The sequence below is a fragment of the Hevea brasiliensis genome, chromosome 7 (genome assembly GCF_030052815.1).
Source record: "Hevea brasiliensis isolate MT/VB/25A 57/8 chromosome 7, ASM3005281v1, whole genome shotgun sequence".
In the NCBI taxonomy this organism is placed as follows: Eukaryota; Viridiplantae; Streptophyta; class Magnoliopsida; order Malpighiales; family Euphorbiaceae; genus Hevea; species Hevea brasiliensis.
In genome coordinates this window covers 13,977,365-13,993,245 of record NC_079499.1, presented here as the reverse complement: position 1 = coordinate 13,993,245, position 15,881 = coordinate 13,977,365, and the positions used below count along the sequence as shown (strand labels likewise).

The window sequence follows — 15,881 nt, the reverse complement described above, 5'->3', positions numbered from 1 at the left end:
GATTCTAAATTGGTTCGATACGTTTCCAGTGTAGTTCTCAATTCTTTAAATAATTTTATGTAATCATTTTCATAAAAAGTCATATTTAAATTAGCATTTAAGCTTTGAAGTAGGTTACTAATACACAGTATACCATATAACATATCTTTTAGCTATTTCTAAATTGTATGCTTTTTTTTAATAGAAATGAAAAATTTCATTAATTCAAAATAGAGTAAAAAAGAGAAGTACAAATCAACATATTATATTTTTATAAAAAAAAAACTAACCACTCATATAAAAAATAATATAAAGAATTTGAAAGATTAGATAGTATTGATAAAACATGTAAATTAGCGAACAGGCAAGCTACACACTCTACTCTTCGACTCTATTGTTTTTTTAAGAGTTACATTAGATAACCTCTAAATTTAAATCTCCTATTAAATAAAAAAATATGCACCTTGTAAAGTACTATTCTCCAAAAAAATAAAATATCTCAATCATGGAGAATAGTACTTTACAAGGTGCATATTTTTTTATTCAATAACTCTATTGAATGAGAAAAAATACCACAAAAACTCAAGATCAACCAATAAGAGTAGATTTGAGATTTATTCAATAATGATAGATCTGAAGAGATATAACTAAAATCTGTTTCAAACAAATATAAATCTGAGAGTTATTAGAAAAATGAAAAAAAAAAGGGCGAGGTTGCCCCCTAAGGAAGAGATCAAAGAGAGAAAGAAGAGGACAGAGAAAAGAAGATAAGAAAAATTGAAGAAATTGAGATTTCTAGAGAAAAAGGTAAATTGTATAATTTTTAGCTATAATATAAATATATAATTTATTATTAAGCATATTACATAATATAGTTGTACAAATATATTATATAATACACCTTTTAGCTATTTATTAATTATATAATTTTTAACTATAGCATATAAATATAATTATGAATTAAAAATATATATATTACACTTATAACTAGAAATTTTAGGATGATTTAATATATTTATAATTAATATTATTAAGAAAAAGTAAAAAAGGAAAGGTAATATTAAGTTATATACATAATTATACATATACATATATTACAATCTTAATTGCATGTAAATATATAATTATATCGAATGTATATAATCCATATAAAAAAAATCATAGAAAAATATTTGCTTAAAATTGATTTTTAATTTAATTTTAATTTAATTCTCAATGAAAGTTCAAAATCAAATTAAAGTATTAAAAATAAGTATTAAAATAACTCTATATGGTTTGCTACTTGCTGATGCCTGAGGCATTTATCCCAGAGAACAAACCCTACCCAAGAAGTCAAAAGCCATGTTATTAATTCAATTTCCCTTAACAAGAATTGTGGAAAAGAATTTTTTTTTTTAATAATATATATGCAATACTAGTAATTTAAGAGTTTTAATATATTCGTTTATAAATTTAAAAATAAAAATATAATTAATTTTATTAATTATAAATACAAGTTTCAGTAAAGATTTGAATTTTCTTTTAATATCATATCGACTCCATGATCTGTGTATACAATCAAGAAAAAAAGAATTGGTTATATTAAATTTTTATCAAGTACTTTGTACTCAATTATAATTAATAATTGCATTGTTCATATATCATTTTTCATGTTTTCCCCGCATGCAAAGCCTCTATCTTCCAGACATTAAATTGACGAAAGCTTGATTTTCATAGAAGGAGCCAACATCCCTATCATCTGTTGAGGATGAAAGATTCATCAAGGCAACCACAATAGATCTCATACTTGGACGTAATTGAGGATTCTCGTATGTGCATGCCCTGGCAAGCTGGGCCATCTGCAACCCCAAAACCTCACATTTCTTCAGTATTATCTCAAACCTTAGAAACAAGCATCTAACATCTCTCTCTCTCCTAGACATTTTTCTTACCTTTAAGACTGAATCAAGTGGATAGTTATCTTCAAGCCTTGGGTCAATCAATTTGCAAAGCTCTTCTCTAGGATCAGGTTCACTGAGAACATTTTCAAACTGTAGAAACATTAAAACAAAGGTCAGTTCATGGGCATTTTCTGGAAGCTAATTAAGGCAAGTCATGGCAATTAACAGGCTTAGAACTTTGATGTGTCCTAAACATATTTCTGTAGCTTGCAATTCAATTGAGCTAATATAGGCCTTGATTACAAACAAGTTAACTGGTGATGAAAGAGGGCAGAAAATTCACCAAAGCAACAAGGCCCTGTGTTTCACCACTAGAACCATTTATCTTGACAATAGCATCCTTGGCAGAAATAAGTTCATAAAGGACAACTCCAAAGGCATAGACATCCAATTTTGGAGAAACATCTCCATAAATTACATATCTGCAGACAAACAGAAAATTTTAATCCATGTTAATAAAATAAATGAGTGGCGCTTTTGTTTTCCCTATTAGATCAGATCTATAAAATCAATTTATTCACACAAGACTAAACATGTTATAAGACTTTCTCTGGTTGACTACACTATACTGACTCCATTAAATATACTAAGCATACTTTTTAACTTGCAATAGATTATGCTTACGTTTCCTGCCTGAAATTCCTCCCTTTTCTTTTAGTCATTGAGCTACCAATCTGAAAGCTAGCCTTCTCCACTCATTGATGCATGGGCTAAAACCCAGAATTGGAGAAATGAAAGCTTATGCCATTAGCCATGATAAGTTGTTCCGTCCTGAAATTCTGAAGATAAACTTCATGTGAACAATTTCAGTGGCACTCATCCACAGACTATTCAGAACCAATTTTGAATCCTAGCTATTAGCCGCCTCAAACAATTCCTCACGAATAAATAGGCAGGAATAGGATCACAAAGCGACATTGTTCACTAACTGCACAAACACAGATCTCCGGGATCCTTGTTTGGACCATTACAGGTTGGCGAAACTTGCTAAAAACATCTAGACCAGCAAAGTCAGGTTAAAATTGAATTCTTCATGACTCTTAATGCTGAGATTTTATTTCCATGTCAATTAGATAAGTTTCTTACTCTGGTGGCATGTATGCAAATGTACCCACAATACGTGTAGGAAGCGATGAACCTCCAACCGTTAGTTTTGTTAACCCAAAATCTGCAACCTGTACTGCAAATGATTTAATATAGCAATTTCAAAGGCTTTCAAATGGATCACCATCACAACAGAGATTTAATACAACCTTTCCACGGAAGTTCTTGTCAATCAATATGTTGGCTGGCTTAATATCACGATGGATATAAACAGGAACAGTATGCTCATGGATATAATCAAGGCCTCTAGCTGAATCAAGGGCAATTTGCAACCTAGCGGACCATGACAATGGATCCCTCCCTGGAAACAAGCAACAATGTTATCAGTACCATTATATCAGCCAACACCAGACATGATCTACAGAATGCATGTACTCTCACCAGAGCCATGCAAATGTTGGCTTAAGTTGCCATTCTCAATGTATTAATAAACTAGAAAAAGAGAACCCTCTACACAGCATCCAATCAATCGGACCTGCAAAAAATGAAGATGGTATAATTATATAGTGAATAGAAGGTAAAGAAATATCCAAAGTCTTACAAATCATCCCTGTTGGAGCGTGCATGATTATACATATGCAGACAGAACTATTAAATACACTAATATAATCCCTGTGCTAGCAAAATCCTTCTGACAGGACACTTGATGCTTATCCAACTAGTTAAGACATTCAACCTCGAAAGTGCAGTTGATAAAAATATCTGTATGTTGCAGCTTTGGACTGATTCAACTATTACATTTGAAATGATTCTTACATTGCCATGGTAAACAGAAACACTGCATTTAATATCTTGTTGCCAAAGCAAAGAAGTGCGTTTTAAGGAGAGAGTGCATTATATAAACAAATCAAAACTTAAAATAATGAAGCTGCGAGGCACAGTAATTTATATAGTCGCCAAGCAGGCAGTGTAGACTGATCTAGTCTTGCAAACAAACAACATAATTTTCCCAAGGTTCATTAAAGTCTTAATCTGGAACCACGTTAAGTTCATTATTTTAAATGGATAAATGAAATGATATGTGGATTTTCTGTTTAGTTCATACAATAGAGGTAAACAGTGACTGAAGTATTCTAGGTAATACCAACAATTACTCTGAAAACTACTCTAAAATAAAATTTTGTTACATTTGCTCAAATAAAGAGATGCGACAACATCAATTCTTCTTTACAAGCATTACTGTTATTTTTTAACTAAGAGAGAAAGTGTACCAGGTTCAAATGATGAACATGTGTTAAGACCTTTAGTTCAGCAAAAAATTCTTTTGAAGCTTGCATGTCCATCTTCTTGATTGCAGCTTTCTGCATGATAAGTCCAATTTATCAATGTTAGGAGAAGAAATAAATATTACTAAAAGGAAAGTAATATCAGCAAATGCTTCCATCCCTTGGGGAGGAGGAAAAAAAGGAAGAACAAATATCCATCCTTAAAGAGTATTAGCAAATGCACCATGGAACAAAACAACATTTGGCAGATAGCTAAAAAAAGTCCGGAAACACATTTCCCTCATTTTCCAGTACTTGGTACTCATAGTCCATGGGAAAATTAAGCAGTTTTCAAATAAAATAACTTCCCGTTTTAAATGGAAAGTCATTATCCAAACTTCCAGAGACTCATGAAAAGGGGTAAAGTTATTAACAGAAATCAACACTTATCGCCACAACTATCACAATTCGCACCTTTAATTCTTCTTCTTCTTTTTAAAATTTTCTCTTCTACTCAAGTGAAAAAAACATCAAGTGAGAAAAATATTAAATTCTCCTAGACCCAAATTTTTTTGTCGTTTTCTTAGCTGAAACATAATTAAAGTTCTTCTTGTGTGCTCAAACTGCCCAAATAAAAACCAAAAAAAAGATTTTCAGCATTATAGCCATATAAAGGAAAATAATTCAGTTTCTCAAAGAATGTTTTCCAATAAGAAAATTTTCCATAGACCATTTTTTTTTTTGTTTGCAAAACAAATAAGCCTTAAACAAGAAAAATTCAATGACCACCAAACTAATAACATAGAGGATGTTAACAAAGAGAAGTTAATAAAGATGCTGCTACTGCCAGTTCAGCTTTAACTCATATAGTGACAACGAACCTCGCCTCTCAGTTCTGCATAGTAAACAGAGCCAAAGCCACCTTGGCCAATCTTATTAGCCATACTGAAGTTATCAGTAGCCTGGGCGAGTTCTTCATATGAGAACTCCACCGATTTATCCATGGTTATGCCTCCAAGACCTGGAGACTGTGCCTGACCAGTTGATTCCACAGGTTTATCTGAGTTACTTCCAGGACCTGAACCAAAAGCTAACCCTAATTTCTTATTCATATTGTTTGATGAAGGAGAGGGATTGAAGAAGATGAAGATGGAGAAGAAGTTTTATATGTCTGACGTGATGAACTCGGGAACCGTTGACTGGAAGATTAAAAGTTGGCGGCGGCTTTTATTATTATTATTATAATTATTATTATTTCAAATCCTGTTCACCAACCGTAAAGTCCACCGGCGGTCTTCCCTGGCTGTGCATCAAGGAAGATGAGCTGCTGACGACACTGGGCCATTTATTTTGGGCCATGAAGGAAGAACTTAGAAGAAGAGAATTTTATCTCTATTTTTCTTTTTAATATGTTAAAGGATGTATTTAATATAAGTTACATAAGCCTTATAGGACAACGAAATTAATAATCATTATTAGATAAAAAATATATATTGGGATTTACGTAAAATTAATTAAAAAATATATAATAAATATGTAAATTTAAATATAATTATTTAATCTAATAATTATTAAGTTTATTTTTATATAAATTAAGATTTTTCTTAATCATATTATATATTAATTTTATACATAAATAAGAATATATTTCTTAATTAAAAATAATTAATTTTTTTTAATTTTAAACATATGAATTGATAAAAAAAATTAATTGAATTTTAATTCTTATAAAATTTTAATTTTTAAATGCGATGATAAAAAATTCAATATTTAACTAAATTTTCAATTTCAATATAGATCGAATAATTTTATTTATTAATTAAATTTATAATATTTTATATCATTTTACTTCTAAGGAAACTCTCCTAAGTGGTTAAACACACATAGGTACTTAAATTTATATAAAAAAAATTAAGTATATTAACAAATAATTAATTATCACTAAATTTTATTTTAATAGTATTAGAGTGGTTTATATATTTGTGAGATCTTAAATTTAAAATTTTAATTTTAATTAGCTATATTAAAAATAAATAAATAACTAAATTTTTACCTACACATCTCATTTAACGTTTCATCAGTTTTATTATTTTAAAGAATTTTTAAAGAAAAATATATGATACTATGTGCCTAAAAGTTTCAGTTAAATAATCAAAATTCTACACAAATATATCTAACGTGGCAGTGAAAAAAGTTAAATACTGGTTAAAGGATCAAGCGATCCGAACAAATCATAATTGAACTGAAATAAGACCGAATAGAAGTACTTTCGCACACCTTACAAGGCGAATGAAAGATATGCCGTGTCACACCTTATCCCTCTATAAGGTATAACATGATTCCGTAGAATACCTAATGAACTACCGAACTTCACCCACCAATAACTCATTAAGTACCCTACAAGGGATTTTAAAACAATTTTCTTATTTTTGATAAGTGGTGAGCATTTCTAATAAGTATTTAAAACATTTAATTGAAGTTAAAAACTAGTTAAAACTTTTGGCCCATTTTATTTTTCCGCAAAATTTATAAAAATTTTAACAGAGTTCCCTCTATATTTTGAGAAAACAGTTTTTCAAATACCTGTAAAAAGCACTTCTAAAATTTTTTCTCAACCACTACTTCAATTTCACAATCAAACTCAATCAATTTCACAATCATTTCAATAATTTCTCAAGTTCAAAATTCAATAATCCTCAGCATACTAGCAATACATTTCATTTAAATTAAATAAAATAGTTATACTCATATTTCATTAGAGACAATAATTTTTATACATTCTTACAAAATTTACATAAAAAAAAATAAACTAAACTTTATTATAAACTTCATACAAATTTTTGTACAAGCTACTCAAGACCCATTTGCATGTCCATACATTTATATGCAATACATACATGAAAAGAAATATTTACAATCAGGGTATAAATTATACCCGATGACTTTAAGCTGATAGCTCCTCACACCTCAGCAGCTCAGTCTGCTGCTCCTCTAGTCTCTGTATCTGCGACAGCAATAGAAGCCATTGCTGAGTACTAGGACTCAGTGGTGCACAACATACTAAAATAATCTTTATGCAAAATATAAATCACATTTATTCAAAAATTTAACTAAACATGAGCATTAAACACAAAACATGAATTATAAGATTTTAATGCAAACCAAGTTTATTTCAAAGTATCAAAACACGTTTCATAAAACCCACAGTTAGATCATGCCATTCGAAACAAATAGAATCTCAATAGCCAGAGGCTAAAGAGAAATCACATCACAAGGCTAGCTAGCTCAAATATATAGATATCCATTCACATCCTCTTCTACTGGCATACCTCAACACTTCTCCAGAGAAGGAATCAAAATTCGAAACTAATTACCTCCACTAGTCGTGCTAGTGAGGTATTCAAATATATGGTCATGACACTGTGGTTTCAAAACTTATCTTAACAATTTGCTAAACATTGTCATTTCAAATATACACAATAACTTTCAACAATTTAAGTCAAAACATCATAACTAATGTCACAAATAAATTTTCAACAATTCAAAGCAAATGTAAAATACATATTTCATTCACTTTATCAATGAATTTTAAAGCATAGTAATGTTGTGCACAAACCTCAAGCGAGTCGCCTCTTGGCCTTGACTCGATTCCTCGGATTCTTTCCCAGTGTTCTTTTCAACTGAAACACACAATTTTTATAGTGTTTCAGTACCATAACTTAACATAAATCCAAAAATAAATTTAACTTCACTTTTACTTAGCTCTAACGTGCGAAATTCGACGTTCTTGAAATTTTGTATTTTGGGTTACTATTCACTGCACTATTCAAGTCAAATTATTGACTTTCTGAGGCTTAATAGGTATGGGAACTCCAACTTCACTCACATACCACATTTTGGTTACCAAACTTGTTGGTTTTGGTCATTTTCTCAAAACTTAGGCCTTTTAGGCAAAATTGCCAAATTTTCAATTTTGGTGTCCCTAATTGTACAGTTTCATTGGTCAGTTTACTGTTAGAATTTGACAAAACTTTCTTCATAGAAAATGTTTCTTATTGTCTTAAGTTTATTTTCCTTTTTGAATCACCCCAATTGGAGTTTTGTAGCTCAAGTTATAAGCAAATTATATTTACTGTTCATGCTGCAGAATTTTATTTTGGCAGATTATTGATTCCAACTTCGTTCAGCAATTTGGTCAAGTTAAGTCTATAATTTGATCTAATTTTCTTCATATAAAATGTTCTACTATATCTTAGGTTTCCATCGGTTCAAGAATCGCCTAAATCGGAGTTTTCTAGAGAGAGTTATAGCCATTGAAACTTTACTGTTCAAATGGCAAATCTGCAGTCTGCAGATTCAGTAACCCAACTTGGCTCAGTAATTTGATTGGGTTAATGGCATAATTTGGATTGGTATTCTACATGAAAGTTTTAGGTCTATATCTCATCTAACCACTGGTAAAATTTCAGGTCATTTTGACCTGTCTAGCTCGAGTTATGACTAAATGAACAAACACTGTTCATTTGGTTAGTTTGTGCAGAAGCAGCCTGTGATTTTCCGACTTCGGCCACTTTGTTCACTAGGTTTTAGTCACTTTTTGGGCAGGCTTCCTCAATGAAAATTGTGTCATTTAGTGCCTATTTTCATCCCCAATTGATCCCATATCCATTGGACTTGTAAAATTCCATTTTTGATCCCTCAAAGTTGACTTTTGGTCATGGTGCATACCCAATCCGAATTTGACTTTGATTCAAATACTTCTAACACACTTAATTAGGTCACAAATGACCATTTCTTTCCTTAAACTATGTCAAAGAAATCATTTAGCACTTCTTAACATTTTTGGTCTCTAAACCCTAAGTATCCAAACCCTAACCACACTAAATTGTTGCATTTGATTGATTCCATGCATACATACATGTTTCTTCATCTCAAACAAGCTCACATATGTATTTAAATCTATCAAACCATGCAAATATACCCCTATACACATGCTGGCTGAATTTCACTCATGGTCCCTCAACAAAATTTTCTTTTATTTAAAATTTATTTACAAGTTCAATAAGTTAAAAATGTAGAAATCAAACTAAAATCATCAAGTTTGCTTACTAACCTTTTTTTTTTTTTGAATTTCTACCTCTTCAAAACTCCTTCCTTTCTTTTTCTTTTTATTGTCAAGCTCCTTATCTAGGTCTAACTACAAGATTTAACATTGGAGAGTAAGGTTTTTATGGTGGGATTGAAGGTTTATGAAGCTTGACTTAAGAGCTCTCATGGAGTTTGAGAGAGAGAGCTAAGGGAAAGAGAAAACGTCTTGGAAGGGAAGAAGAAGACAATGAAATTTTTTTTTCCTTTCTTTTATTTATTTTGTCTTATGGAAGACCCCAAAAATTCATTTAATTAATTTATTAATTATATGACTTATGGCATCATGCATGATATCATGCATGATGTCATCTTCCTACACCTTTTTAACTTTTTCATTTTCTCTTCTTTTCTTTCTTCTATTAGTTCTTTAATTTAATTCTCGATCCCAAAGTTTTCTTTTCTCCGATTTTATTTGACAGTTAGGTCAGGAGTCAGCTCTCGGGGTCAATTGACCAAATTGCCCTTCGCCGGTTCAACCCGGTTTGCAAATAATTCCATATTTCTTTCGGCTCTCTGACCTAATTATTTGACTGGCTTAACAGTTCTTTTTCGTGATTTTCTCTTTTCCACTGTGTTTATAAGGGTCCTAAGGACCGCAACGTCACTTTTTACGATTAGAAATTTGAGTTTAAAATGGCTTCGCAGTCATTCCCGAGAAGGTCACCCATCGCTGTGACTCTCGGCTCGTTTAACTTCTTATGTTCTATTTTTCTTGTTTATACTTAACTAATTGGACATTACTAATTATTTGTGTTTATAGCTTCTCTAGTTATCTTAAGTGTAGTTATAATCTTCTTAATTGTCCGGACCGACACCGGTCACCGGAACAGTGAAATCTACCAGGCTATGCAAACGGGGGTGTTATAATTCTCCCCCCCTTAAAATAAATTTTGTCTTGAAATTTTACCTGGTACTAATCTCTGAATAGCTGTGGGTGCTGTCTCCTCATGTCCTCTTCTCGTTCCCAAGTAGCCTCCTGGCCCGAATGATGGTTCCACAGCACTTTTACCAATGGTATTTGCTTGTTCCGTAGCTGCTTCACCTCATAAGCCAGAATCCCTACGGGTTCTTCTTCATATGTGAGGTCTGGATTCACTTCAATTTCCTCTACTGGTAGTATATGAGATGGGTTTGATCGATACCTCCTTAATATAAATACATGGAAGACATTATGTATCTTCTCCAACTCTGGAGGTAGTGCCAACCGATATGCCAAAGGACCCACTCTTTCCAGAACCTCATACGGCCTGATAAAATGAGAACTCAGTTTCCCCTTTCTGTCGAATCTCATAATTCTCTTCCAAGGAGAAACCTTGAGGAAAACTTTCTCACCCACTGCATACTCAATATCTCTTCTTTTCAAATCAATGTAGGACTTCTGACGGTCTGATGCAGTCTTAAGTCGATCTCTGATCACCCTGATCTTCTCCTCAGTTTTTTGAACAATTTCGGGTCCAATCATCTTTCTTTCACCCACGTCATCCCAACACAACGGGGTTCTACATTTTCTGCCATACAAAGCTTCATATGGAGGCATCCCAATACTAGATTGGTAGCTGTTATTGTAAGCAAACTCAATCAAAGGCAAGAGTGTATCCCAACTGCCCTCAAACTCAATCACACAAGCCCGTAGCATGTCCTCCAAGATCTGAATTACCCTCTCAGACTGGCCATCTGTCTGTGGATGGAATGCAAGATCTTGGTTCAATCTAGTTCCTAGGGCTCTCTGAAGACTACCCTAGAATCTAGAAGTAAACCTAGGATCTCTGTCTGACACGATGGATACTGGCACTCCATGCAGTCTCACAATCTCATCGATGTATAACTTGGCCAATCTTTCTAAACTGTAGTCCATCCGAACTGGCAGAAAATGAGCAGATTTAGTCAGTCTGTCAACAATGACCCAAACTGCATCATGACTCTTCTGTGTCCTCGGAAGTCCCATCACAAAATCCATCATTATTCTCTCCCATTTCCACTCTGGTACTGGTAGTGGATGTAACAACCCAGCGGGTACTTGATGCTCTGCCTTTACTTGCTGACAAGTTAGGCATTTAGAAATAAACTCTGCCACATCTCTTTTCATACCCATCCACCAGTAATGCTCCTTTAGCCCTCTATACATTTTTGTGCCACCAGGGTGCATGGCAAAAGGAGACTCATGTGCTTCCTTCAAAATGATCTTCCTCAATTCAACATCATTAGGAACACATATTCTGCCCTGGTGTAGCAGTAGACCATCATCTCTGATTGAGAATTCTAGTTTCTTGCCCTGCCGGACTTCTTCCAACAGCTTCTGATACTTCTGATCATTCTGAGCAGCCATTCTAATCTGATCAATCAACACTGGCTGTACATGCCATGCAACTGCTGTCTGCCCATCATCATTAATCTCTAAGCTGGCATGTAATGATCTCAACTCATGTACCAAAGACAAAGGAGTAACCCGTAGACTTGCCATAGTCTTGCGACTTAAGGCGCCAGCCACAACATTAGCTTTCCCTGGTTGATAGTCTATCAAACAATCATAGTCTTTTATCAACTCTAACCATCTCCTCTGTCTCAAATTCAGCTCTTTCTGGGTGTCCAAATACTTTAAACTCTTATGATCTGTGTAGATGTAACACTTTTCCCCATACAAATAGTGCCTCCAGATCTTAAGAGCAAACACAATAGCTGTAAGCTCCAAATCATGTGTTGGATAATTCCTCTCATGCGGTTTTAGCTGGCGTGATGCATAGGCAATGACATTTCGATCTTGCATCAATACACAGCCTAACCCATTGTGAGAAGCATCACTATATACTGTATATTCTTTACCCGGAGTAGGTAAAGTTAGGACTGGAGCTTCAGTCAAACATCTTTTCAATTTATCAAAACTCTGCTGGCATTTGTCCGTCCATTGAAATTGTACATCTTTTCGGAGTAGCTTAGTCAATGGAGATGCCAACATGGAGAAACCCTTCACAAATCTACGGTAGTATCCAGCTAAACCCAGAAAACTGCGAATCTCTGTGACATTTCTGGGTGGCCTCCAATTAAGGACAACTTCAATCTTACTTGGATCTACCTTAATGCCCTCTTCTGATACTACATGCCCCAAAAAGGATATCTCCTTCAGCCAAAATTAACACTTCGATAATTTGGCATATAGCTGTTTCTCCCTCAAAGTCTGCAGTACAATCCGCAGATGTCTATCATGCTCTTCTGCATTCCTCGAATAGACCAATATATCATCTATAAATACCACAACAAACTGGTCGAGGTATGGTATGAAGATAGTGTTCATCAGATCCATAAAAGCAGCCAGAGCATTAGTTAACCCGAATGGCATGACCAAGAACTCATAATGGCCATAGCGTTCTAAAGGCAGTTTTAGGGATACTTTGCTCTTGTACTTTCAGCTGATAATAACCTGATCTCAGGTCAATTTTGGAGAACACAGCTGCACCCCTCGACTGATCAAACAAGTCATCAATGCGGGGCAACGGATATCTATTCTTTATTGTCACCTTATTCAACTGTCGGTAGTCAATACATAAGCGGAGAGTGCCATTCTTCTTCTTAACAAACAGCACTGGCGCTCCCCAAGGTGACACACTAGGGTGGATAAAGCCCTTGTCAAGCAATTCTTGCAACTGCACTTTCAACTCTTTCAATTCTGCAGGTGCCATTCCATATGGCGTTATGGAGATTGGGTCCACACCAGGCATAACATCAATCTCAAACTGCACCTCTCTTTCTGGAGGTAATCCTGGCAATTCATCAGGAAATACATCCGAAAAGTCACATACACTAGGGATGTCCTTCAGTGCTGGACTCCCCACTTGGGTGTCTATTACATGTGCCAAGTATGCTTCACACCCCTTTCTGATCATCCTTCTGGCTGGTGCAGCCGAAATGATGTTTGATGGCAGTAAATGCCTCTCTCTATGTATTACCACATCACCGTACAAAGGGAGACCAAAAGTAACTGTCTTTAGTCTATAGTCAATCATAGCGTGATGCCTGGCTAACCAATCCATGCCCAAGATAATATCATAATCTCTGAAGGGCATTTCAATCAAATCTGACAGGAAAACATGTCCTTGGATCACCAAAGGACAGTCTCCATAAATTCTATTGACCCGGACCTCCTGTCCTAACGGACTAGTTACTAGCACTTCAAAACCCATTTGCACACATGGAACAGCAAGTGAACTGACTATGCTAGCACTAACATATGAATGGGTTGAACCCGGATCAAACAATACAAATACTTCTTGATCAGAGATAGAGAATGTACCAGCTACCACATCAGAAGTCTCAGCCTCTTCTCGTTGTCTCATTGTGTAGATTCTGGTTGAAGCACTTCTTTGTCCTGACTGACTAATCGCGTACTCGATCGCTCAAGCGGCCTCTACCTCTGCCTCTTCCTCTACCAATTGACTGTGAACCTCTGGGAGCAGGACTCTGAATAGATCCCTTGGCAGTAGTAGGAGTTGGACCATATCTCAAAGACGGAGCACTAGTGCAGTCTCTTGCTCAATGACCCTTGCCTCCATAGTTAAAGCAGGCTCCAGTGGCCCAATAACACTCTCCCCCATGAATCTTGCCACAAGTCTCACAGGGGCGGGCAGAATGTGAACCCTCGCCGATCACGACTGTAACTAGGGGTCTGTCCGAGAATCGCCCCTACCAAATCTTTCCACCTCGACCCTGGGTCCACTAAACTTCTTTCTCTTCCAGAGGTAGCACCGTAACTGCTCAACTGATTTTTCCCCCTTGTCTTTTTCTGATTTCTCAGCTTTTTCTGATTTTTCTTTCACTGGGGTTGCTTCTGATTCAATTCTCTCCAGTTCAAGTGCTTGAGACATAAGCTCTGAGAAGTTGCTGTGTCGAAATCCCACAACTTGCATCCTTATGCTGGGCTTCAAACCCGTCTCAAATCTCTTGCACCTTGCCTTGCTGGTAGTAAGGAGACTCCCCGCACAGTGACTTAGGAGGGAGAATTCCCTCTCATACTCTGCCACTGATCGATTTCCTTGTTTCAAACTAAAAAATTATTGCAGTTTCTGATCAACATATGCATCTGGGATGTATTTTTGTCTGAACTCTCTGATGAAGTCATCCCAGGTCAGCACTGGTGGTTCAACCAAGCTGTGGGGGATGGTCTTCCACCAATCATACGCATCCCCTTGCAGTAGCAACACAGAGTATTCAAACTTCAGTTCATCTTGGCAGTGCAGCTTCTTAAATACTTTGTCCATTCTTTCAAGCCATTGCTATGCCTCCAAAGGGTCCACTGTACCCTTAAATTCTGTAGCCCCATACTTCAATAACTTATCATACTATTTGGTTGGAGGCAGTGGTTGTGCCACAGGTGGTTGGGGTTGAGCTTGAACAGGCATACCCCCAGCCATTTGTTGAAACATTGCCGCCATCTGCAGGTAAACCGTGCGAGGAATCAGGCATTTGCGGGGTGGTGCTCTCGACCCACTGACATTCGGTAAAGCTGGGGCTTCCCCTTGTGCGTCAGCTTCAACAGACTGCTCAACTGAGCGATCCCCTTCTTCCATTTCAGGCTGAAGTTAGGGTATCTCCTGAACAAGTAACACATGGAGATTTCCCTCTGTTAGTTCATATTCATGATGTAATGCACTGTATGTAACAATTATGGACATTGAGCAGTTATACTTAACAAAAAAAAGACACAAATTCATAATTTAAAACATACTTCAAAAACTTGCTCTGATACCACTAAAACATGTCACACCTTACCCCTCTATAAGGTATAACATGATCCCGTAGAATACCTAATGAACTACCAAACTTCACCTACCGATAACTCATTAAGTACCCTACAAGGGATTTTAAAACAATTTTCTTATTTTTGATAAGTGGTGAGCATTTCTAATAAGTATTTAAAACATTTAATTGAAGTTAAAAACTAGTTAAAACTTTTAGCCCATTTTATTTTTCCGCAAAATTTATAAAAATTTTGACAGAGTTCCCTCTGTATTTTGAGACAACAGTTCTTCAAATACCTGTAAAAAGCACTTCTAAAAATTTTTCTCAACCACTACTTCAATTTCACAATCAAACTCAATCAATTTCACAATCATTTCAATAATTTCTCAAGTTCAAAATTCAATAATCCTCAGCATACTTGCAATACATTTCATTTTAATTAAATAAAATAGTTGTACTCATATTTCATTAGTGACAAAACAATTTATATACATTCTTACAAAATTTACATAAAAAAAAAACTAAACTTTATTACAAACTTCATACAAATTTTTGTACAAGCTGCTCAAGACCGATTTGCATATCCATACATTTATATGCAATACATACATGAAAAGAAATATTTACAATTAGGGTATAAATTATACCCGATGACTTTAAGCTGATAGCTCCTCACACCTCAGCAGCTCAGTCTGCTGCTCCTCTAGTCTCTGTATCTGTGACAACAATAGAAGTCATCGCTGAGTACTAGGACTCAGTGGTGCACAACATACTA

General features: G+C 34.9%; 1 pseudogene; it reads right to left on the bottom strand.

The window, feature by feature from the left end:
- Window positions 1-1,531: 1,531 nt before the first annotated feature.
- LOC110667605 (chitin elicitor receptor kinase 1-like) lies at window positions 1,532-5,498 on the bottom strand (annotated as a pseudogene).
- Window positions 5,499-15,881: the final 10,383 nt, after the last annotated feature.